Consider the following 25,003-nt stretch of genomic DNA (forward strand, 5'->3'; position numbering starts at 1 on the left):
TGGGATCTGATCCTCTGCAGCCCACTGATCAGTTGTTTAAAGCATTCACTAGATTATGTACCAGGCACAAGTCTGCACTTTTAGTAGTGAATGTGCTGGTATTACAATTCACTACAGCTTGATCCAATTCAACTGTGTAAGTGCTCATGCACAAGTCCGTGGCAGTATTGCAGCCCGTAAACAGCGGGTCCACAGTATGCAGGCACCGGCCGTGTGCACCCCGCACCATGGATGCTGACCCAGTCACTTCAATGGGTCCACAATCCGGAAGGTCCGGTGCGGAACGGATGCACAGAACTTCCGCTGGGTTTCTGTCCGTGCCTCTGCACCACTAAAAAGTAGTGCATGCACTACTTTTTTGCGGTGCGGACGGACAACGGACCCATTCAAGTTGAAAGGGTCTAGATCCGTCCGTAGAATCTGCACGAATGCTGCCTGTGCATTGGGGACCATAATTTGCGATCAAGGCCTTGTGCATGATCCCTTAGTCTGAGCTGGAATACCAGGTACATCCACTACTAAAAGTACAGAGCCACTGACTATTCAAAGAGTCGGGCCTTCACTGATTTAATATTGATGGCCTATTCTAAAGAGAGTCTATCAATTTTTAAGAAGTGAGAAACCCTTTTAAATCACAACTTTGTCTGTGCTTTATCTGTATACTGATAATAATCTCTAGTTTAATCATTTCCATTTTCTAAGCTGTAGAATAAGCCAGCCATAAATTTACTGAAGTACTTTCCTTTTTCATTAGAAAAGTATTCATAATATATTCGGTCTCTAAACCTTTAAGATATTAAAATTATGTTTCTCCTAGAATATATAAAGGCTGCACAATAAAACATAATTTATTGAATGCATATTGTGATTTAGATGATTCATTCTAAATATTCCAAATGAAAAAAACTAAAGTAAGAAAAAAAAAATTATAATCCAAATGTGTGCTAGTGAGTCAGTTGAGCATCGGTTGGGAATTCCAGGAGTTGTATTTCTTGTTTTTCATCTACTGACTCGGTTGGTTTAATTAATAGCTCATTGATGCTTTAGTTTTTCATATTATTCATTTGATGAGCATATTGGTGAATGGTTGCTTTCTATGAATCGTCTCTGCACACATGTTAATAAGCATTTCCTGTTGTTGCACTCTCTGTTATTATTTTCTCTATATTCATTCCTTTAATCCCTTAAGGTCATAGAGTCATAACAGGATATCATTACAAGTGGCATATTATTATGGCGCTGTGATGGTTGGGTATGACTGCTGCATCACTTGCAGATAGCTACATTTTATAGATCTGAGCAGACAGTGGAGGGGGCTCATTTTGTCATCCAATCAGCACCACGAGAATCAATGTAATGCTCTTTTGTGGGCATCTTTATCTAGGCATATCAAGAGAACAATTTAATTGGTATACTGTTATCCCAGTTTTACACCTATTGTTATATTCGGATGATATCTTCTCACAGCAGCAGTAAGCTACATATCTATTACATATCTAAATAGGAGGTCTTATAATTTGTGTTGACTGCTGTAGAAGGACAATATTTTTTATGTCATTTTCAATAACATTGTACTTCCTAAATGAAAAAGCAAAAGATCCAAACATTAGAAAATGTTTTCTATGAATATTGAGTTTGAAAAAATAACTAATTTTGATGAAAGTATGCTTTTAAATACCAATCTAGGATGTGTCCTTAAAAGAGTTCTTCAGGAATTAAGAAAATAAAAATACTTAAATATTACTTTATTATAAATATAATCCCAAATGCCTTTCATTAGTTATAATGGCTTGTTTTGTCCGCGGAGCAATCATTAAGGAAAAAAACATGGCCACCATGCTATTAATAGACACAAAACCTGTCTTAGTCAAACAGCAAGACAAGTTGCTTCACAACACTGAGCTAAAGAGCTGTCTCATCCTCCTCTCTGCTCTATTTGCCAGGTATTATGATCCTGAATACATCTGATAATATCTTTAGCTGAATCTCTATAGAAATGGAGTTTATGAGGAGACATGAAATATAGAGAGGAGAGTGGGGGGTGGCTGATAGCAGCAGCACTTGTATGCAGTCTCCATTACCATAGCCCCACATTACCACGGTCTGTACTGTCCATCCTCTTTGTACTTTATGTCTCCTCATGAACTTCATTCCTACAGATATTAAACTGAAGATCTTATCAGCTGTATTCAGTGCTGTCATACCACTTCCGGTCTTTCGAAAAAATGCGCCCTTTTCAGGCGTATCAAGGTATAAATTATTTTGTCTTCAGGATATTTGGTTATGTATTGCTCCTGGAGAAGGAGAATTGTTATCCCCAAAACACGTTAAGCCACATATTTGTATTAAAGGTGATTGATCAATTCACTGGATTCTTGCTGGCTTCCATCACTACGACTCTACATGCAATCCTGGCCGGGGGGGTCTAAGTCACAGGTGTTATGTGCTTATCCTGATGACTACCCCCCAGTGAAGTGAGTGCTACTTTTGTGAAATTGTCTGTGTTTTTCTCTATGGCTGTGTTCATTCACAGTCTTTATCTTGAGTATTCATTATCTGTCAATCACGTCATCATTTTATGATACGTTTAGTGTTGTTTAATCGCCATCCCTCTGGGTGGTACCTCCTATCTCCCTAACAATTGTGTCCTTCAATGGAGATTGGCGCTCTTTTTCCCTGTGTTTCCCCCTGGGGTCTATATTGCAAGTGACTGACTTTGTTCAACACTTCAGCTATATCACCCTATACACTTTTATACTATATTGTCAAGTGTCTGTAGCCACAAACACTTTGTTGAGCTGCCATTCCCTCTCCTTCTTTTTTTTTGCACAACCTGAACCACCTCTGTCGGCGCCCAGATTTTTCATTCCTTCAGGATACGCTGTGATCCCTAAGTGTCTGAATTAACTTCCGCTTTTTTTTTTTGTTCTATTCTCTATGTGTTATTCCTCAGTTATTTCTCCTAAAAGTGTAAATAAATTAATAACAAGTTGTTACCATTCTCTTTGACTGTTAGGCACTATCAGTACTGGGTAAGACTGGGTCTCCACACAGTCTAATAATAGGTTGAAAGGTTAGACCCAATGGTGAAATTATTTGTTCAGAGGAACAGTGCAACACAGACTTCTAAGAGCAGATGACCCAACATTTTCTTATTTGGAATGCAAGTATTAAAAAAAAAATAATAATCAGCTGACAAGTCATCTTTCATATAATAAATGCAGACATTAAGGTAACGGAATAATGTAAATGTGAACTGAAATCGATTAGGTGTCAAGAAAAAAACAAAAGATCTTCCTAAAATAGCACCTTTTAGCTGATCATTTCTCTGGTACATTCATTAGAGTGCAAGTATAGAAGCTTTTTCATTTTGATGGGCATGTTTGTTGCATAGGCATACCTCAAAATTAACCAAATATGTACCAACATGTGCGCTTATATTCAGTATGTTGCTGATCGACATGAAAGGGTCATCCCAGAAATATAAAAATGTTTTTACTCAGATATCTGGAGGACTTACCTATCTATGAGTGGTGCATAGCATCTCTTAGGATGCATTGAAATAAGCTATTTTAACCCCTTCCCCTTGCATAGAAAATTGTCTCTCCCATATAGCCCCATAGATAAATGTGATATGTAATGCCACCTCAAAATCCTTCACTGTCTAGAGAGAGATGTAGCTATATATTTCTATATATTTAGAAGCAGGGATGAATTGATGCTCCATCAGATTTTCTGCAGGATCACTAAGCTGGCACTGATAGGAAGGGAAGGGAGCCAGGAAGCTTCTGAATATGGTGGTCCACCGCTGTATACAGGAGATGGTACTGTAGATGAGAGGATAAACAGCAAGGGACGCTACTTGAGAGGAAAATGTAATGTACATACATGTATAATACTTTATTTACTCTATTCATTGTGTAATAATGCTTACTATTTAAGAACTGTATGCATGTTCATATCATTACTGATTATATAGCTCAGCTTCAGATGTATTTAATATAGTTGCATAGAGTACATTGCTCATTGATGCCTATAGTAAAAAAAAAAAGGGGGGACACCAAGGCATATTTTTACTCTTTCTGGGTTTCTTTATTGTAAAGTGTAGTTGACTTTGTACAGGTGAAACTCAAAAAATTTGAATATTGTTCATTTATTTCAGTAATGCAACTTAAAAGGTGAAACTAACATATGAGATAGACTCATTACATGCAAAGCGAGATATTTCAAGCCTTTATTTGTTATAATTTGGATGATTATGGCTTACAGCTTATGAAACCCCAAAGTCACAATCTCAGGTCCCCTTTGCTCAGGGGGTATGGATTAATTAGCTGACTAGAGTGTGAAACTTTGAGCCTAGAATATTGAGCCTATTCACAATATTCTAATTTTAAGTTGTATTACTGAAATAAAAGAACTTTTAATACACTGTGATGATGATATATAATGCTGAACCTATGCCAAAATGACATCGTTTTGACATAAATATGGTCCATTATAGGCTACTGATATAGAAGAATATAAATCTGTAGCAGGGTCTAAGCCAGACATATCTTGTGCATTAGGGGCTCTAGGTATGATAATAAAATTTGTCATACTATACTATTATACTATATTTATTATTATAAAAGACTGAGTTTTTTTTAGTCTTTAGATATTGATGGTGGTCTGACACCCAAAAGCCTCATCGATCAGCTGTTTCACTTGAATAGGAGCTGGCGGCTGCTGAAAACAACTGATCAGTAGGGACGGCAGGTTTCATACCTCCATTGATTTGTTATTGATGACCTGTCAGAAGATAGGTCATCAATATCTAACAGGAGGATAACCACATAAAATGTGTTATTGAGCATAGGCGAATATTAAATATTTGTTCTTAAGATATTTTAATGATAGTCATATTAGTAATAATTATACTCCAAGACTGTACAATGCAAATAACAAGGCTGTTATTAATCACTATAAAGCTGGTTCCTACCGATCTCAAGTTTATTTTGAAGGTTTAAGTCCAATATACAGTAGGGAGAGAGTTAAGTCTCCTTTTATACAGTTACACTATTTAGTGCAGGGACTCATCTGAGTAAGGTTTCCTTGTTGTGGCAGATGGGCTCACGAAATTTGATCAAAATGTAGCTGAAATTCAATTTAAAATAATAAAATGTAGCATATCTGCATATATATTTGCACCCGCAAGGTACTTTTCGTCTTTGTGTTTGTTTTACCCTAGAATGCAGTCATAAAACAAGTGTCAAGCCAAACCTTTAAGCATATATGTTATATTTTCCAAGCTCTATAAGAAAAGTAGAATATTTGATAAATGTTACTCCCTCATTGTATTGTTGTGATATCATTTTCTCTTGAAGCCCTAGGGAGAGTCAAGCTGGTAATATCCTGCTGAAACTTTGATTATATTATATTGCATTTTACTTCAAGTTCACACAATTGCACTTTATCGTTTCTTGTCTTGATTTATATGTAACCATTACATGAATAACTAAATAAATACAAATGACTCTTTTTCTACCTTAGAAAGGAAACAAGAAATTCAAGCAAAAAATTAAGAGGTCATTTACACAGACCAACCTGATGACTGCGCAGTATGTTGGTCTAGGAAATATTAGTATTGAGAACTGTGGCGTGGAGGATGGAATCAAAATCACTGTTACAACCTCGCCAAGGGGAGCCAGAGCACACCCTAAAGCGCGTGCTTCCTGGTTTTTGCTTGTACAGATGCCATGGTCATGTTTGACCATAGCATCTGAAGAGTTAAAGTCCATTACCGCTGGTCACGGACATTTAAAACAGCAGGCACTTGGCAGTTATATTTAAAGTCCTGGCCAGCGCCATAATTGTACCATGTATAGTCCTAGTCATTAACGAGTTAACATACTATAACAGGGATGGCTCACCCCACAGATTAAGGGAATTAATCTGTTACAATTATGCTGATTGCCTATACCGGTCTGTTTAAAAAAAATAAATAAAAAAAAATACCTTTTGGAAAAATGTAAGTATGACTCAAAGTTCACTAAACAAAATGTATTATTATAACGATATATATTTAATAATGATGGTATTTATTCCAAAGGAATTAGGTAAACTAATAAATAAATAAATAAATAAAATAATATAAAATAAAATGGAGGTCCAGTCCACATAAATAGTGCTGCTGGCCCTGCAGCTATTTGTCACTGTATAAAATATATTTTATTATATATTGCACAGGGACAAATAGCTGCAGGGCCCGCAGCACTATTTATGTGGTCTGGATCTTCACTGTTTTATTTTATATTATTTATATTAGTTTATTTAATTCCATTATTAAATATACACTATATCTTTATAATAATATACTGTATATTTGTTTACTAGTTCATTGAGCATTGAGAGTAATTCCTTAATTTTTATATTATTACCAAACTGTAGGCCTGCAGTCACCGGTAGCGGAGTTCAATGCATATAAGCTCAATGGAAGCTGTGCAAATACTGTTGCGCTGATCTCCCCCTAGTGGTGACGGAAGGAAGATATTGTGAATCTGAAGTAGAAGAACAATCTCAGCACCAAGTGCCCTCTCACCATTGCAGAGGCGTCATCTACCTTTATGGTAAGTGTGCTACAGGGAACAAGAAGCACATAACATAGTTTCTCAATGTCATGTGCTAAATTCACTAAGTCAGACTTTAAAGGAACATCCATTAACACACTGATTAAGAGCACAGTTTTATCTTTCTCTTTTTAACATAAAACAAATATATGAACACAAAGTTTATGTCTTTGAAAATACCATTGAGATATGTTTTTTCAAAGGGAAAGGTTGAGAAACAGTTGGAGGACCAGCTGTTGGCTCAATTACCTGCAGAAATGTTCCCCAGTTTGATAATAAATCAGTGGAACAATTTTGTGAAGGTAAGATAAGTATGATTGTTGCAGAAGAAATATAACCTTGCTGTGCACAATCTTATTTCAGTGTTTATGTTTCAAAGTCTTCTATAGCTGTTTAGAGATCACTTCCATGTAAGTCCACTCCTTCTTCACAAGAAGATGCAGGAATGCTTTCTCCTACCATCATTTATCCACAACTCTATCCACAGAACTATTTTCTTCTTCTAAATTGTCCATTACCCATAAAATCAGAGCTAGTTTATATATCAAGTTGTTTCTAAATGTAATTTATCAAAAGCGTCCTCTAGGTTTCTTTACATATTAGGAAATGGAACATTTTCATATAGTGTCGATATACAAATCACTTAGTACACAACTGAATCTTTACTTGTTATGGTCAGATAGAAACAAACTTATGATATTGATACAAACAGTTTTGAAATGATAACCTACTGATAGATCTTCCAAAAAATTGATACATTTGAAGGACAAGTGGTGCAGAAAGCAATAACTACACTAAAATATTACTTCTGTCGGTCATAGCCATTTATCTCTTTTGTTTTAACCAACAAAAATGTATCTAGGGTGGGTTCAAAAATTCCCCTGCTCCCCCTCCCTCCACAGCTTCACTGTTAAAAATGGATTAATATTCAGTGGGAGATTCAAATACGAGAGCTGGGTCTGGCCATCTTTCTGCCATTGGCATGTAATACAGTGCTATGTAATACATGTGGTATGTGTTAACTATCTTTCATCCCTACACAAATAATTTGAATAGAATTATAGTTTAATTGGACTACAATGTATTTCTTAGTCTTAATTCATACAAGCCTTACAAATGCAGATGCATTATAGATAAATAATACAGCACCATTGGCACAGGTGTATAATATACAGTATCTAGCCATGCAGTCTGCTTTTATACACATTTGTGAAAGAATGGGTTGTTCTAAAGGCTTCACTGAATTCCACTTTTGCAATTGGGTGCCACCAATGTAACAAGTCAGTTAGTGTAACTAATCAGTTTCTTTCCCAGAAACCCACAGATATGCAAGTGAGCTTTCCTTTCAAAAATAAAAAAAACACTCTCTGTTGCCAACAGGTATAAGATGCTAAAATTTGCATATACTGTATGTTTCCCAGAAAGGCAGAGCCATGCTCGGTGGAATACAGTAATACCTATGCATACTTGTTGATCTTCCTAATGAGAAAGAGCTTCTTAAGAGTACCCCCCAAGGCAACTCAGCTATCCAAAGCAAATTTTTCTTGAAACATTCAGGGTAAAATTTATTAAACTGGTGTAAAGCAGAGCTGGCTTAGTTGCCAGTAGCAACCAATCAGATTCCACCTTTCATTTTCCGAAGGAGCTTTGAAAAATGAAAGATGGAATTTGATTGGTTTCTATTAGAGTTGAGCGAACACCTGGATGTTCGGGTTCGAGAAGTTCGGCCGAACATCCCGGAAATGTTCGGGTTCGGGATCCGAACCCGATCCGAACTTCGTCCCGAACCCGAACCCCATTGAAGTCAATGGGGACCCGAACTTTTCGGCACTAAAAAGGCTGTAAAACAGCCCAGGAAAGAGCTAGAGGGCTGCAAAAGGCAGCAACATGTAGGTAAATCCCCTGCAAACAAATGTGGATAGGGAAATGAATTAAAATAAAAATTAAATAAATAAAAATTAACCAAAATCAATTGGAGAGAGGTTCCATAGCAGAGAATCTGGCTTCCCGTCACCCACCACTGGAACAGTCCATTCTCAGATATTTAGGCCCCGGCACCCAGGCAGAGGAGAGAGGTCCCGTAACAGAGAATCTGTCTTCATGTCAGCAGAGAATTAGTCTGCATGTCATAGCAGAGAATGAGGCTTCACGTCAGCCACCACTGCAACAGTCCATTGGCATATATTTAGGCCCAGCACCCAGGCAGAGGAGGGAGGTCCCGTAACAGAGAATCTGTCTTCATGTCAGCAGAGAATTAGTCTGCATGTCATAGCAGAGAATGAGGCTTCACGTCAGCCACCACTGCAACAGTCCATTGGCATATATTTAGGCCCAGCACACACACAGGCAGAGGAGAGAGGTCCCGTAACAGAGAATCTGGCTTCATGTCAGCAGAGAATCAGTCTGCATGTCATAGCAGAGAATGAGGCTTCACGTCAGCCACCACTGCAACAGTCCATTGGCATATATTTAGGCCCAGCACACACACAGGCAGAGGAGAGAGGTCCCGTAACAGAGAATCTGGCTTCATGTCAGCAGAGAATCAGTCTGCATGTCATAGCAGAGAATGAGGCTTCACTGTCAGCCACCACTGCAACAGTCCATTGGCATATATTTAGGCCCAGCACCCAGGCAGAGGAGGGAGGTCCCGTAACAGAGAATCTGTCTTCATGTCAGCAGAGAATTAGTCTGCATGTCATAGCAGAGAATGAGGCTTCACGTCAGCCACCACTGCAACAGTCCATTGGCATATATTTAGGCCCAGCACACACACAGGCAGAGGAGAGAGGTCCCGTAACAGAGAATCTGGCTTCATGTCAGCAGAGAATCAGTCTGCATGTCATAGCAGAGAATGAGGCTTCACGTCAGCCACCACTGCAACAGTCCATTGGCATATATTTAGGCCCAGCACACACACAGGCAGAGGAGAGAGGTCCCGTAACAGAGAATCTGGCTTCATGTCAGCAGAGAATCAGTCTGCATGTCATAGCAGAGAATGAGGCTTCACGTCAGCCACCACTGCAACAGTCCATTGGCATATATTTAGGCCCAGCACCCAGGCAGAGGAGGGAGGTCCCGTAACAGAGAATCTGTCTTCATGTCAGCAGAGAATTAGTCTGCATGTCATAGCAGAGAATGAGGCTTCACGTCAGCCACCACTGCAACAGTCCATTGGCATATATTTAGGCCCAGCACCCAGGCAGAGGAGGGAGGTCCCGTAACAGAGAATCTGTCTTCATGTCAGCAGAGAATTAGTCTGCATGTCATAGCAGAGAATGAGGCTTCACGTCAGCCACCACTGGAACAGTCCATTCTCAGATATTTAGGCCCCGGCACCCAGGCAGAGGAGAGAGGTCCCGTAACAGAGAATCTGTCTTCATGTCAGCAGAGAATTAGTCTGCATGTCATAGCAGAGAATGAGGCTTCACGTCAGCCACCACTGCAACAGTCCATTGGCATATATTTAGGCCCAGCACCCAGGCAGAGGAGAGAGGTCCCGTAACAGACAATCTGGCTTCATGTCAGCAGAGAATCAGTCTTCATATCATAGCAGAGAATCAGGCTTCACGTCACCCACCACTGTAAGAGTCAATTTTCATAAATTTAGGCCCAGAACCCAGGCAGAGGAGAAAGGTCCCGTAACAGACAATCTGGCTTCATGTCAGCAGAGAATCAGTCTTCATATCATAGCAGAGAATCAGGCTTCACGTCACCCACCACTGTAAGAGTCAATTTTCATAAATTTAGGCCCAGAACCCAGGTAGAGGAGAAAGGTCCCGTAACAGACAATCTGGCTTCATGACAGCAGAGAATCAGTCTGCATGTCATAGCAGAGAATCAGGCTTCACGTCAGCCACCACTGCAACAGTCCATTGTCATAAATTTAGGCCCAGCACCCAGGCAGAGGAGAGAGGTCCCGTAACAGACAATCTGGCTTCATGTCAGCAGAGAATTAGTCTGCATGTCATAGCAGAGAATCAGGCTTCATGTCAGCCACCACTGCAACAGTCCATTGGCATATATTTAGGCCTAGCACACAGGCAGAGGAGAGGTTCATTCAACTTTGGGTAGCATCGCAATATAATGGTAAAATGAAAATAAAAATAGGATTGAATGAGGAAGTGCCCTGGAGTCCAATAATATATGGTTATGGGGAGGTAGTTAATGTCTAATCTGGACAAGGGACGGACAGGTCCTGTGGGATCCATGCCTGGTTCATTTTTATGAACGTCAGCTTGTCCACATTGGCTGTAGACAGGCGGCTGCGTTTGTCTGTAATGACGCCCCCTGCCGTGCTGAATACACGTTCAGACAAAACGCTGGCTGCCGGGCAGGCCAGCACCTCCAAGGCATAAAAGGCTAGCTCTGGCCACGTGGACAATTTAGAGACCCAGAAGTTGAATGGGGCCGAACCATCAGTCAGTACGTGGAGGGGTGTGCACACGTACTGTTCCACCATGTTAGTAAAATGTTGCCTCCTGCTAACACGTTGCGTATCAGGTGGTGGTGCAGTTAGCTGTGGCGTGTTGACAAAAGTTTTCCACATCTCTGCCATGCTAACCCTGCCCTCAGAGGAGCTGGCCGTGACACAGCTGCCTTGGCGACCTCTTGCTCCTCCTCTGCCTTGGCCTTGGGCTTCCACTTGTTCCCCTGTGACATTTGGGAATGCTCTCAGTAGCGCGTCTACCAACGTGCGCTTGTACTCGCGCATCTTCCTATCACGCTCCAGTGCAGGAAGTAAGGTGGGCACATTGTCTTTGTAGCGTGGATCCAGCAGGGTGGCAACCCAGTAGTCCGCACAGGTTAAAATGTGGGCAACTCTGCTGTCGTTGCGCAGGCACTGCAGCATGTAGTCGCTCATGTGTGCCAGGCTGCCCAGGGGTAAGGACAAGCTGTCCTCTGTGGGAGGCGTATCGTCATCGTCCTGCCTTTCCCCCCAGCCACGCACCAGTGATGGACCCGAGCTGCGTTGGGTGCCACCCCGCTGTGACCATGCTTCATCCTCATCCTCCTCCACCTCCTCCTCATCCTCGTCCTCCTCGTCCTCCAGTAGTGGGCCCTGGCTGGCCACATTTGTACCTGGCCTCTGCTGTTGCAAAAAACCTCCCTCTGAGTCACTTCGAAGAGACTGGCCTGAAAGTGCTAAAAATGACCCCTCTTCCTCATCCTCCTCCTCCTCCTCCTGGGCCACCTCCTGTTCCATCATCGCCCTAAGTGTTTTCTCAAGGAGACATAGAAGTGGTATTGTAACGCTGATAACGGTGTCATCGCCACTGGCCATGTTGGTGGAGTACTCGAAACAGCGCAACAGGGCACACAGGTCTCGCATGGAGGCCCAGTCATTGGTGGTGAAGTGGTGCTGTTCTGTAGTGCGACTGACCCGTGCGTGCTGCAGCTGAAACTCCACTATGGCCTGCTGCTGCTCGCACAGTCTGTCCAGCATGTGCAAGGTGGAGTTCCACCTGGTGGGCACGTCGCATATGAGGCGGTGAGCGGGAAGGCCGAAGTTACGCTGTAGCGCAGACAGGCGAGCAGCAGCAGGATGTGAACGCCGGAAGCGCGAACAGACGGCCCGCACTTTATGCAGCAGCTCTGACATGTCGGGGTAGTTGTGAATGAACTTCTGCACCACCAAATTCAGCACATGCGCCAAGCAAGGGATGTGCGTCAAATTGGCTAGTCCCAGAGCTGCAACGAGATTTCGCCCATTATCACACACCACCAGGCCGGGCTTGAGGCTCACCGGCAGCAACCACTCGTCGGTCTGTTGTTCTATACCCCGCCACAACTCCTGTGCGGTGTGGGGCCTGTCCCCCAAACATATGAGTTTCAGAATGGCCTGCTGACGTTTACCCCGGGCTGTGCTGAAGTTGGTGGTGAAGGTGTGTGGCTGACTGGATGAGCAGGTGGAAGAAGAGGAGGAGGAAGCCGAGAAGGAGGAGGTGGCAACAGGAGGCAAAGAATGTTGCCCTGCGATCCTTGGCGGCGGAAGGACGTGCGCCAAACAGCTCTCCGCCTGGGGCCCAGCTGCCACTACATTTACCCAGTGTGCAGTTAGGGAGATATAGCGTCCCTGGCCGTGCTTACTGGTCCACGTATCTGTGGTTAGGTGGACCTTGCTACAGATGGCGTTGCGCAGTGCACACTTGATTTTATCGGATACTTGGTTGTGCAGGGAAGGCACGGCTCTCTTGGAGAAGTAGTGCCGGCTGGGAACAACATACTGTGGGACAGCAAGCGACATGAGCTGTTTGAAGCTGTCTGTGTCCACCAGCCTAAATGACAGCATTTCATAGGCCAGTAGTTTAGAAATGCTGGCATTCAGGGCCAGGGATCGAGGGTGGCTAGGTGGGAATTTACGCTTTCTATCAAATGTTTGTGAGATGGAGAGCTGAACGCTGGCGTGTGACATGGTTGAGACGCTTGGTGACGGAGGTGGTGGTGGTGGTGTTGGTGGTACATCCCCTGTTTGCTGGGCGGCAGGTGCCAACGTTCCTCCAGAGGCGGAGGAAGAGGCCGAGGCGGCAGCAGCAGAATAGGCCGAGGCGGCAGCAGCAGAAGAGGTAGCAGGGGGAGCCTGAGTGACTTCCTTGGTTTTAAGGTGTTTACTCCACTGCAGTTCATGCTTTGCATGCAGGTGCCTGGTCATGCAGGTTGTGCTCAGGTTCAGAACGTTAATGCCTCGCTTCAGGCTCTGATGGCACAGCGTGCAAACCACTCGGGTCTTGTCGTCAGCACATTGTTTGAAGAAGTGCCATGCCAGGGAACTCCTTGAAGCTGCCTTTGGGGTGCTCGGTCCCAGATGGCGGCGGTCAGTAGCAGGCGGAGTCTCTTGGCGGCGGGTGTTCTGCTTTTGCCCACTGCTCCCTCTTTTGCTACGCTGTTGGCTCGGTCTCACCACTGCCTCTTCCTCCGAACTGTGAAAGTCAGTGGCACGACCTTCATTCCATGTGGGGTCTAGGACCTCATCGTCCCCTGCATCGTCTTCCACCCAGTCTTGATCCCTGACCTCCTGTTCAGTCTGCACACTGCAGAAAGACGCAGCAGTTGGCACCTGTGTTTCGTCATCATCAGAGACATGCTGAGGTGGTATTCCCATGTCCTCATCATCAGGAAACATAAGTGGTTGTGCGTCAGTGCATTCTATGTCTTTCACCGCTGGGGAAGGGCTAGGTGGATGCCCTTGGGAAACCCTGCCAGCGGAGTCTTCAAACAGCATAAGAGACTGCTGCATAACTTGAGGCTGAGACAGTTTCCCTGGTATGCATGGGGGTGATGTGACAGACTGATGGGGTTGGTTTTCAGGCGCCATCTGTGCGCTTTCTGCAGAAGACTGGGTGGGAGATAATGTGAACGTGCTGGATCCACTGTCGGCCACCCAATTGACTAATGCCTGTACCTGCTCAGGCCTTACCATCCTTAGAACGGCATTGGGCCCCACCATATATCGCTGTAAATTCTGGCGGCTACTGGGACCTGAAGTAGTTGGTACACTAGGACGTGTGGATGTGGCAGAACGGCCACGTCCTCTCCCAGCACCAGAGGGTCCACTAACACCACCACGACCATGTCCACGTCCGCGTCCCTTACTAGATGTTTTTCTCATTGTTATGGTTCACCACAACAACAAATATATTATTTGGCCCAATGTATTGTATTCAAATTCAGCGGGATATAAATTTGAGGCCTAGTATTTAGGCGCTGGGTGACCGGTATGGATTTAGTGACAGAATTAGACTTGGAAATGCACAGAAGCGTGTGTGTGTGAAGTTATTCTGAATGACCCAATGTGCACCTTGAATATTATATACCCTTTTAGGGATAGATTTCAAATAGCTCTGATATAGCAGAAACCACTAAATTATGAAATTGCTAAATTGGGAATTGTACTTCAACCCAGAACAAAAAATGTGCTTTGACGGACACTAAATATCTTGCCCAGCAACAACAGTACAACGGTGGGTAACGAGAGATTTAGAGGGAATTAAATTTGAGGCCTAGTATTTAGGCGCTGGGTCACCGGTATGGATTTAGTGACAGAATTAGACTTGGAAATACACAGTAGCGGGTGTGTGTGAAGTTATTCTGAATGACCCTATGTGCACCTTCAATATTATATACCCTTTTAGGGATAGATTTCAAATAGCTCTGATATAGCAGAAACCACTAAATTATGAAATTGCTAAATTGGGAATTGTACTTCAACCCAGAACAAAAAATGTGCTTTGACGGACACTAAATATCTTGCCCAGCAACAACAGTACAGCGGTGGGTAACGAGAGATTTAGAGGGAATTAAATTTGAGGCCTAGTATTTAGGCGCTGGGTCACCGGTATGGATTTAGTGACAGAATTAGACTTGGAAATGCACAGAAGCGTGTGTGTGAAGTTATTCTGAATGACCCAATGTGCACCTTCAATATTATATACCCTTTTTGGGATAGATTTCAAATAGCTCTGATATAGCAGGAACCACTAAATTATGAAATTGCTAAATTGGGAATTGTACTTCAACCCAGAACAAAAAATGTGCTTTGACGGGCACTAAATAACTTTCCCAGCTACAACAGGACAACGGTAACGAGAGATTTAGAGGGATTTAAATTTGAGGCCTAGTATTTAGGCGCTGGGTGACAGGTATGGGTTTAGTGACAGAATTAGACTTGGAAATACACAGTAGCGGGTGTGTGTGAAGTTATTCTGAATGACCCTATGTGCACCTTCAATATTATATACCCTTTTAGGGATAGATTTCAAATAGCTCTGATATAGCAGAAACCACTAAATTATGAAATTGCTAAATTGGGAATTGTACTTCAACCCAGAACAAAAAATGTGCTTTGACGGACACTAAATATCTTGCCCAGCAACAACAGTACACCGGTGGGTAACGAGAGATTTAGAGGGAATTAAATTTGAGGCCTAGTATTTAGGCGCTGGGTCACCGGTATGGATTTAGTGACAGAATTAGACTTGGAAATACACAGTAGCGGGTGTGTGTGAAGTTATTCTGAATGACCCTATGTGCACCTTCAATATTATATACCCTTTTTGGGATAGATTTCAAATAGCTCTGATATAGCAGGAACCACTAAATTATGAAATTGCTAAATTGGGAATTGTACTTCAACCCAGAACAAAAAATGTGCTTTGACGGGCACTAAATAACTTTCCCAGCTACAACAGGACAACGGTAACGAGAGATTTAGAGGGATTTAAATTTGAGGCCTAGTATTTAGGCGCTGGGTGACAGGTATGGGTTTAGTGACAGAATTAGACTTGGAAATACACAGTAGCGGGTGTGTGTGAAGTTATTCTGAATGACCCTATGTGCACCTTCAATATTATATACCCTTTTTGGGATAGATTTCAAATAGCTCTGATATAGCAGAAACCACTAAATTATGAAATTGCTAAATTGGGAATTGTACTTCAACCCAGAACAAAAAATGTGCTTTGACGGACACTAAATATCTTGCCCAGCAACAACAGTACAGCGGTGGGTAACGAGAGATTTAGAGGGAATTAAATTTGAGGCCTAGTATTTAGGCGCTGGGTCACCGGTATGGATTTAGTGACAGAATTAGACTTGGAAATACACAGTAGCGGGTGTGTGTGAAGTTACTCTGAATGACCCTATGTGCACCTTCAATATTATATACCCTTTTTGGGATAGATTTCAAAGAGCTCTGATATAGCAGGAACCACTAAATTATGAAATTGCTAAATTGGGAATTGTATTTCAACCCAGAACAAGAAATGTGCTTGAACGGACACTAAATAACTCGCCCAGCTACAGCACTAGGGACAGATTTAGCTGGATATAAATTTGAGGCCTAGTATTTAGGCGCTGGGTGACAGGTATGGGTTTAGTGACAGAATTAGACTTGGAAATACACAGTAGCGGGTGTGTGTGAAGTTATTCTGAATGACCCTATGTGCACCTTCAATATTATATACCCTTTTAGGGATAGATTTCAAATAGCTCTGATATAGCAGAAACCACTAAATTATGAAATTGCTAAATTGGGAATTGTACTTCAACCCAGAACAAAAAATGTGCTTTGACGGACACTAAATATCTTGCCCAGCAACAACAGTACAGCGGTGGGTAACGAGAGATTTAGAGGGAATTAAATTTGAGGCCTAGTATTTAGGCGCTGGGTCACCGGTATGGATTTAGTGACAGAATTAGACTTGGAAATACACAGTAGCGGGTGTGTGTGAAGTTATTCTGAATGACCCTATGTGCACCTTCAATATTATATACCCTTTTTGGGATAGATTTCAAATAGCTCTGATATAGCAGGAACCACTAAATTATGAAATTGCTAAATTGGGAATTGTACTTCAACCCAGAACAAAAAATGTGCTTTGACGGGCACTAAATAACTTTCCCAGCTACAACAGGACAACGGTAACGAGAGATTTAGAGGGATTTAAATTTGAGGCCTAGTATTTAGGCGCTGGGTGACAGGTATGGGTTTAGTGACAGAATTAGACTTGGAAATACACAGTAGCGGGTGTGTGTGAAGTTATTCTGAATGACCCTATGTGCACCTTCAATATTATATACCCTTTTTGGGATAGATTTCAAATAGCTCTGATATAGCAGAAACCACTAAATTATGAAATTGCTAAATTGGGAATTGTACTTCAACCCAGAACAAAAAATGTGCTTTGACGGACACTAAATATCTTGCCCAGCAACAACAGTACACCGGTGGGTAACGAGAGATTTAGAGGGAATTAAATTTGAGGCCTAGTATTTAGGCGCTGGGTCACCGGTATGGATTTAGTGACAGAATTAGACTTGGAAATACACAGTAGCGGGTGTGTGTGAAGTTATTCTGAATGACCCTATGTGCACCTTCAATATTATATACCCTTTTTGGGATAGATTTCAAATAGCTCTGATATAGCAGAAACCACTAAATTATGAAATTGCTAAATTGGGAATTGTACTTCAACCCAGAACAAAAAATGTGCTTTGACGGACACTAAATATCTTGCCCAGCAACAACAGTACAGCGGTGGGTAACGAGAGATTTAGAGGGAATTAAATTTGAGGCCTAGTATTTAGGCGCTGGGTCACCGGTATGGATTTAGTGACAGAATTAGACTTGGAAATACACAGTAGCGGGTGTGTGTGAAGTTACTCTGAATGACCCTATGTGCACCTTCAATATTATATACCCTTTTTGGGATAGATTTCAAAGAGCTCTGATATAGCAGGAACCACTAAATTATGAAATTGCTAAATTGGGAATTGTATTTCAACCCAGAACAAGAAATGTGCTTGAACGGACACTAAATAACTCGCCCAGCTACAGCACTAGGGACAGATTTAGCTGGATATAAATTTGAGGCCTAGTATTTAGGCGCTGGGTGACAGGTATGGGTTTAGTGACAGAATTAGACTTGGAAATACACAGTAGCGGGTGTGTGTGAAGTTATTCTGAATGACCCTATGTGCACCTTCAATATTATATACCCTTTTAGGGATAGATTTCAAATAGCTCTGATATAGCAGAAACCACTAAATTATGAAATTGCTAAATTGGGAATTGTACTTCAACCCAGAACAAAAAATGTGCTTTGACGGACACTAAATATCTTGCCCAGCAACAACAGTACAGCGGTGGGTAACGAGAGATTTAGAGGGAATTAAATTTGAGGCCTAGTATTTAGGCGCTGGGTCACCGGTATGGATTTAGTGACAGAATTAGACTTGGAAATACACAGTAGCGGGTGTGTGTGAAGTTATTCTGAATGACCCTATGTGCACCTTCAATATTATATACCCTTTTTGGGATAGATTTCAAATAGCTCTGATATAGCAGGAACCACTAAATTATGAAATTGCTAAATTGGGAATTGTACTTCAACCCAGAACAAAAAATGTGCTTTGACGGGCACTAAATAACTTTCCCAGCTACAACAGGACAACGGTAACGAGAGATTTAGAGGGATTTAAATTTGAGGCCTAGTATTTAGGCGCTGGGTGACAGGTATGGGTTTAGTGACAGAATTAGACTTGGAAATACACAGTAGCGGGTGTGTGTGAAGTTATTCTGAATGACCCTATGTGCACCTTCAATATTATATACCCTTTTTGGGATAGATTTCAAATAGCTCTGATATAGCAGAAACCACTAAATTATGAAATTGCTAAATTGGGAATTGTACTTCAACCCAGAACAAAAAATGTGCTTTGACGGACACTAAATATCTTGCCCAGCAACAACAGTACACCGGTGGGTAACGAGAGATTTAGAGGGAATTAAATTTGAGGCCTAGTATTTAGGCGCTGGGTCACCGGTATGGATTTAGTGACAGAATTAGACTTGGAAATACACAGTAGCGGGTGTGTGTGAAGTTATTCTGAATGACCCTATGTGCACCTTCAATATTATATACCCTTTTTGGGATAGATTTCAAATAGCTCTGATATAGCAGGAACCACTAAATTATGAAATTGCTAAATTGGGAATTGTACTTCAACCCAGAACAAAAAATGTGCTTTGACGGGCACTAAATAACTTTCCCAGCTACAACAGGACAACGGTAACGAGAGATTTAGAGGGATTTAAATTTGAGGCCTAGTATTTAGGCGCTGGGTGACAGGTATGGGTTTAGTGACAGAATTAGACTTGGAAATACACAGTAGCGGGTGTGTGTGAAGTTATTCTGAATGACCCTATGTGCACCTTCAATATTATATACCCTTTTTGGGATAGATTTCAAATAGCTCTGATATAGCAGAAACCACTAAATTATGAAATTGCTAAATTGGGAATTGTACTTCAACCCAGAACAAAAAATGTGCTTTGACGGACACTAAATATCTTGCCCAGCAACAACAGTACAGCGGTGGGTAACGAGAGATTTAGAGGGAATTAAATTTGAGGCCTAGTATTTAGGCGCTGGGTCACCGGTATGGATTTAGTGACAGAATTAGACTTGGAAATACACAGTAGCGGGTGTGTGTGAAGTTACTCTGAATGACCCTATGTGCACCTTCAATATTATATACCCTTTTTGGGATAGATTTCAAAGAGCTCTGATATAGCAGGAACCACTAAATTATGAAATTGCTAAATTGGGAATTGTATTTCAACCCAGAACAAGAAATGTGCTTGAACGGACACTAAATAACTCGCCCAGCTACAGCACTAGGGACAGATTTAGCTGGATATAAATTTGAGGCCTAGTATTTAGGCGCTGGGTGACCGGTATGGATTTAGTGACAGAATTAGACTGGGATATGGCCAAAAAATGAACAGACTATTGCTGGTTAAATGCACTTGGTGTGACAGCTTCACCCTGATGTAGGCTTTAGCCAAAAAACAACCACACCATTGAGGGTTAAATGCACTTGGTGACAGGCGCAGCTTGCCCCTGATTTTGTATATGGCCAAAAAATGAACAGACTATTGCTGGTTAAATGCACTTGGTGTGACAGCTTCACCCTGATGTAGGCTTTAGCCAAAAAACAACCACACCATTGAGGGTTAAATGCACTTGGTGACAGGCGCAGCTTGCCCCTGATTTTGTATATGGCCAAAAAATGAACAGACTATTGCTGGTTAAATGCACTTGGTGTGACAGCTTCACCCTGATGTAGGCTTTAGCCAAAAAACAACCACACCATTGAGGGTTAAATGCACTTGGTGACAGGCGCAGCTTGCCCCTGATTTTGTATATGGCCAAAAAATGAACAGACTATTGCTGGTTAAATGCACTTGGTGTCACAGCTTCACCCTGATGTAGGCTTTAGCCAAAAAACAACCACACCATTGAGGGTTAAATGCACTTGGTCGCAGCTTGTGCTGGCGCACCACAAGACACAAAATGGCCGCCGATCACCCCAGAAAAATGAGACTGACAAACGGTCTGTGCAGCCTAAAAACAGTGAGCAATTGAGGATCAGCAGCTCAATGATCCACAGCTGCAGATCGATCAGTTAATCAAGTCCTTTGGAGGAGTTAATCTGCCTAATCTCGCCCTACTGTCGCAGCCGCAACCTCTCCCTACGCTAATCAGAGCAGAGTGACGGGCGGCGCTATGTGACTCCAGCTTAAATAGAGGCTGGGTCACATGGTGCTCTGGCCAATCACAGCCATGCCAATAGTAGGCATGGCTGTGATGGCCTCTTGGGGCAAGTAGTATGACGCTTGTTGATTGGCTGCTTTGCAGCCTTTCAAAAAGCGCCAAGAAAGCGTCACAAAAGCGCGAAGAAAGCGACGAACACCGAACCCGAACCCGGACTTTTACGAAAATGTCCGGGTTCGGGTCCGTGTCACGGACACCCCAAAATTCGGTACGAACCCGAACTATACAGTTCGAGTTCGCTCATCCCTAGTTTCTATGGACTACTAAGCCAGTTTTACTTTATAACAGTTTGATAAATCTCCCTCTCAGTACTCTTGTCCTTTGGATAGGATAACTGGCTTGCATATACAAACCGGATTCCCAAAAAGTTGGGACACTAAACAAATTGTGAATAAAAACTGAATGCAATGATGTGGAGATGGCAAATATCAATTTTTTTTTGTAATAGAACGTAGATGACAGATCAAATGTTTAAGCCGAGTAAATGTATCATTTTAAAGGAAAACTACATTGATTCAAATTTTCACGGTGTCAACAAATCCCCAAAAAGTTGGGACAAGAAGCAATAAGAGGCTGGAAAAAGTAAATTTGAGCATAACGAAGAGCTGGAAGACCAATTAACACTAATTAGATCAATTGGCAACATGATTGGGTATAAAAAGAGCTTCTCAGAGTGGCAGTGTCTCTCAGAAGCCAAGATGGGTAGAGGATCACCAATTCCCACAATGTTGCACATAAAGATAGTGGAGCAATATCAGAAAGGTGTTACCCAGCGAAAAATTGCAAAGACTTTGCATCTATCATCATCAACTGTGCATAACATCATCCGAAGATTCTGAGATTCTGGAACAATCTCTGTGCGTAAGGGTCAAGGCCGTAAAACCATACTGGATGCCCGTGATCTCTGGGCCCTTAAACGACACTGCACCACAAAAAGGAATGCTACTGTAAAGGAAATCACAGAATGGGCTCAGGAATACTTCCAGAAACCATTGTCAGTAAACACAATCCACCGTGCCATCCGCCGTTGCCAGCTGAAACTCTACAGTGCAAAGAAGAAGCCATTTCTAAGCAAGATCCACAAGCTCAGGCGTTTTCACTGGGTAAGGGATCATTTAAAATGGAGTGTGGCAAAATGGAAGACTGTTCTGTGGTCAGACGAGTCACGATTCAAAGTTCTTTTTGGAAATCTGGGACGCCATGTCATCTGGACCAAAGAGGACAAGGACAACCCAAGTTGTTATCAACGCTCAGTTCAGAAGCCTGTATCTCTGATGGTATGGGGTTGCATGAGTGCGTGTGGCATGGGCAGCTTGCATGTCTGGAAAGGCACCATCAATGCAGAAAAATATATTCAGGTTCTAGAACAACATATGCTCCCATCCAGACGTCATCTCTTTCAGGGAAGACCCTGCATTTTTCAACAAGATAATGCCAGACCACATTCTGCATCAATCACAACATCATGGCTGCGTAGGAGAAGGATCCGGGTACTGAAATGTCCAGTCTGCAGTCCAGATCTTTCACCTATAGAGAACATTTGGCGCATCATAAAGAGGAAGGTGCAACAAAGAAGGCCCAAGACGATTGAACAGTTAGAGGCCTGTATTAGACAAGAATGGGAGAGCATTCCTATTTCTAAACTTGAGAAACTGGTCTCCTCGGTCCCCAGACGTCTGTTGAGTGTTGTAAGAAGAAGGGGAGATGCTACACAGTGGTGAAAATCGCCTTGTCCCAACTTTTTGGGGATTTGTTGACACCATGAAATTCTGATTCAACATATTTTTCCCTTAAAATGGTACATTTTCTCAGTTTAAACTTTTGTTCCGTGATTTATGTTCTATTCTGAATAAAATATTAGAAGTTGGCACCTCCACATCATTGCATTCAGTTTTTATTCACGATTTGTATAGTGTCCCAACTTTTTGGGAATCCGGTTTGTAACATTTCTAATGGAGTATTATATGTGGGTCTCTCTTCTCTTTGTGTGATTCACCTTAAATGAAACTCCAGAAATGTGGGTGCTTTAGAAATTGATTTTTTGGGGGGAAATTTGGACCAAAATATTATTCAGTAGAAGTTAATTATTCATCTCTATTCTAAACCTCCTCTAGCATTGCTATCAGCACAAAAAATAGGAGCTTAATGGCATGGGTTTCCATGGCTGGGCAGCTCAATGCAAATTTTAAATCACCAATCTTAATGCCAGTCATCAAGTGAAGTGTTCCAACGCATGCTGCCATTGGACTCTGGAGCAGCGGCATAGTGCTATGTGGAGTTACATCACGCTATTCTATTCGGCAGGCTTGGAGAATGCCAGTACTTTACTTGTCTGACTGCATTATGCCAACTGTAAAGTTTTGCGGAGGAGGGATAATGCAACAGCAGTTTATTTTCAGTGGTTGGCCTAGGCTCCTTATTGCAGTAAAATAAAATGTTACTGCTTCAGCATAAGAAAACATTGTGGGCAAGTGAATGCTTCCTACTTTGTGGGAACAGATTGGGAAAGACCATTTTATTTTCCAGCATGGCTGTGGCCCAGTGCGCAAAGAAACATCTATGTTGGCATGGTTGGATGAGATTGGGGTGGAAAAACTTGACTAGCCTACACAGAGCCCTGACCTCAACCCCATGGACATTTGAAATGGACTGGAACAAAGATTGCAAGGCAGACCCTCTCATCCAGCATTAGTCTCTGACCTAAAAAAAAATGCTTTGCTGGAGGAATGGTCAAAAATTCCACAGACACACTCCAAAATCTTGTAGAAAGCCTTCCCAGAAGCCTAGAAGCTGTTTTAACTACAAAGGTGACCAAAGCCATATTAACTCCTTCCCAGCCTCTGTTGTATATGAATGGTGGAATTCAGATCACTTAATGCTCAGTAGCTTAACGGGTACCATAGCCACCAAGTGCATGGTGTTTAACATAGCAGACACCTGGATGGAATGCTTAACAAAGACAATTAACCCCTCATATGACACAGTGAGTTGCAACCATGGCATCTAAGAGGTCTTTCCCCATTAGCGCTGTACAGGGATAGAGCTAGGCGTGTACTTCAGACCTAGGCATGAGTATGTCTTCACTACCTGGCCCAGTTTGTCAGTGGTGTGGGCGCAGTAGCAGTATTAGACCTAGAGACATTGCATTGGTATTCACTTTGTTATTATGTACAGCCTTATCTTAAAATGTTTACACCCTATAAAGGAAATGCGAGGTCAAAATAAAAATCATTCTTCTGTAGTGTAAAATGCAAATGACAACACACATACTGTAAATGCAATTCTAAATTGGAAACTTTACAGCCAGTAATGGTATGATACGGAGCTTCTTTAATATAGCTACTTGTAACTGTTATTCTTTTCAAGTGGAAAAACATGATAATAGCTATATTATAACTTAAAAATATGCCATGAATTGTCAGCTTTCTGTAACATGAGTTCCTTGTCTGCTGGGTAATAGATACATAATAGATACAGTATATTATTGTGTAGGTAGTAATATCTCCCTGGAACATTTGTCAGCACTATAAAACAATGTACTGCTTTATTACTCCAGTGCTTAAATCTCCACATTGTTAATGTAAGTTTGTCATTCTCTGAGCCCATTAAAATGGAGCGTATTTAATCAAGCAGGGTCTGGGTAGTCATTTTTTATTCTACTTTTTATTATTTTATTTTTTTATTAATATGAAAAGCTATCTCAGAGCAAAATTTAACTCTTAGGTGGTATATAATCTGCCTGCATGCAAATGAACTATTTTCTATAATATAAAACTCAATTTGGCCTATAGCTCACTGCATTTTTATTCACATACTATACCTTGACACTATGCAGCAAATAAATAAAATAAATACACTACTTAGATTCTTACTTCCATCTTTCCTTTCCTGACTGCAGGAACTGAAGTGCTGTTGGTATATGTTTTTACTCTACTCTTCCATTCAATATAAATATCCTCTCCTCATAATTGAATTGAAAATAATTATTCAATGAATATTCTGTTATTAAGTTTTATTGACTTATTGATTTATTAAGTTGAAAGACTCTAAATTACTTAATTACTTATTGATTTTTTAAGTTGAAAGACTCTAAATTACTTAATTACAATGGAAAACTCGGTTTCTGGCCTCTTCCATTCTGATGAGCATCAAAAACTCCTCTTCTGTGGTCCTCAGAAATCTCCTTTGTTTGTGCCATTATACACTAACCACAAACATATTGTGAAGATCAGACTTTAAATAAAACAAGTCACCCAATATCAATTATTTGTTATCCCATTGACT

The 25,003-nt window shown here is 41.7% G+C and overlaps 1 protein-coding gene across 6 annotated transcripts in view; it reads right to left on the reverse strand.

Moving 5' to 3' along the window:
* Positions 1-25,003, reverse strand: part of DMD (dystrophin) — a 3,186,583-nt gene that overhangs the window by 2,834,931 nt on the left and 326,649 nt on the right. The window lies entirely within an intron of this gene.

The sequence above is a fragment of the Bufo gargarizans genome, chromosome 3 (genome assembly GCF_014858855.1).
Source record: "Bufo gargarizans isolate SCDJY-AF-19 chromosome 3, ASM1485885v1, whole genome shotgun sequence".
Taxonomy (NCBI): domain Eukaryota; kingdom Metazoa; phylum Chordata; class Amphibia; order Anura; family Bufonidae; genus Bufo; species Bufo gargarizans.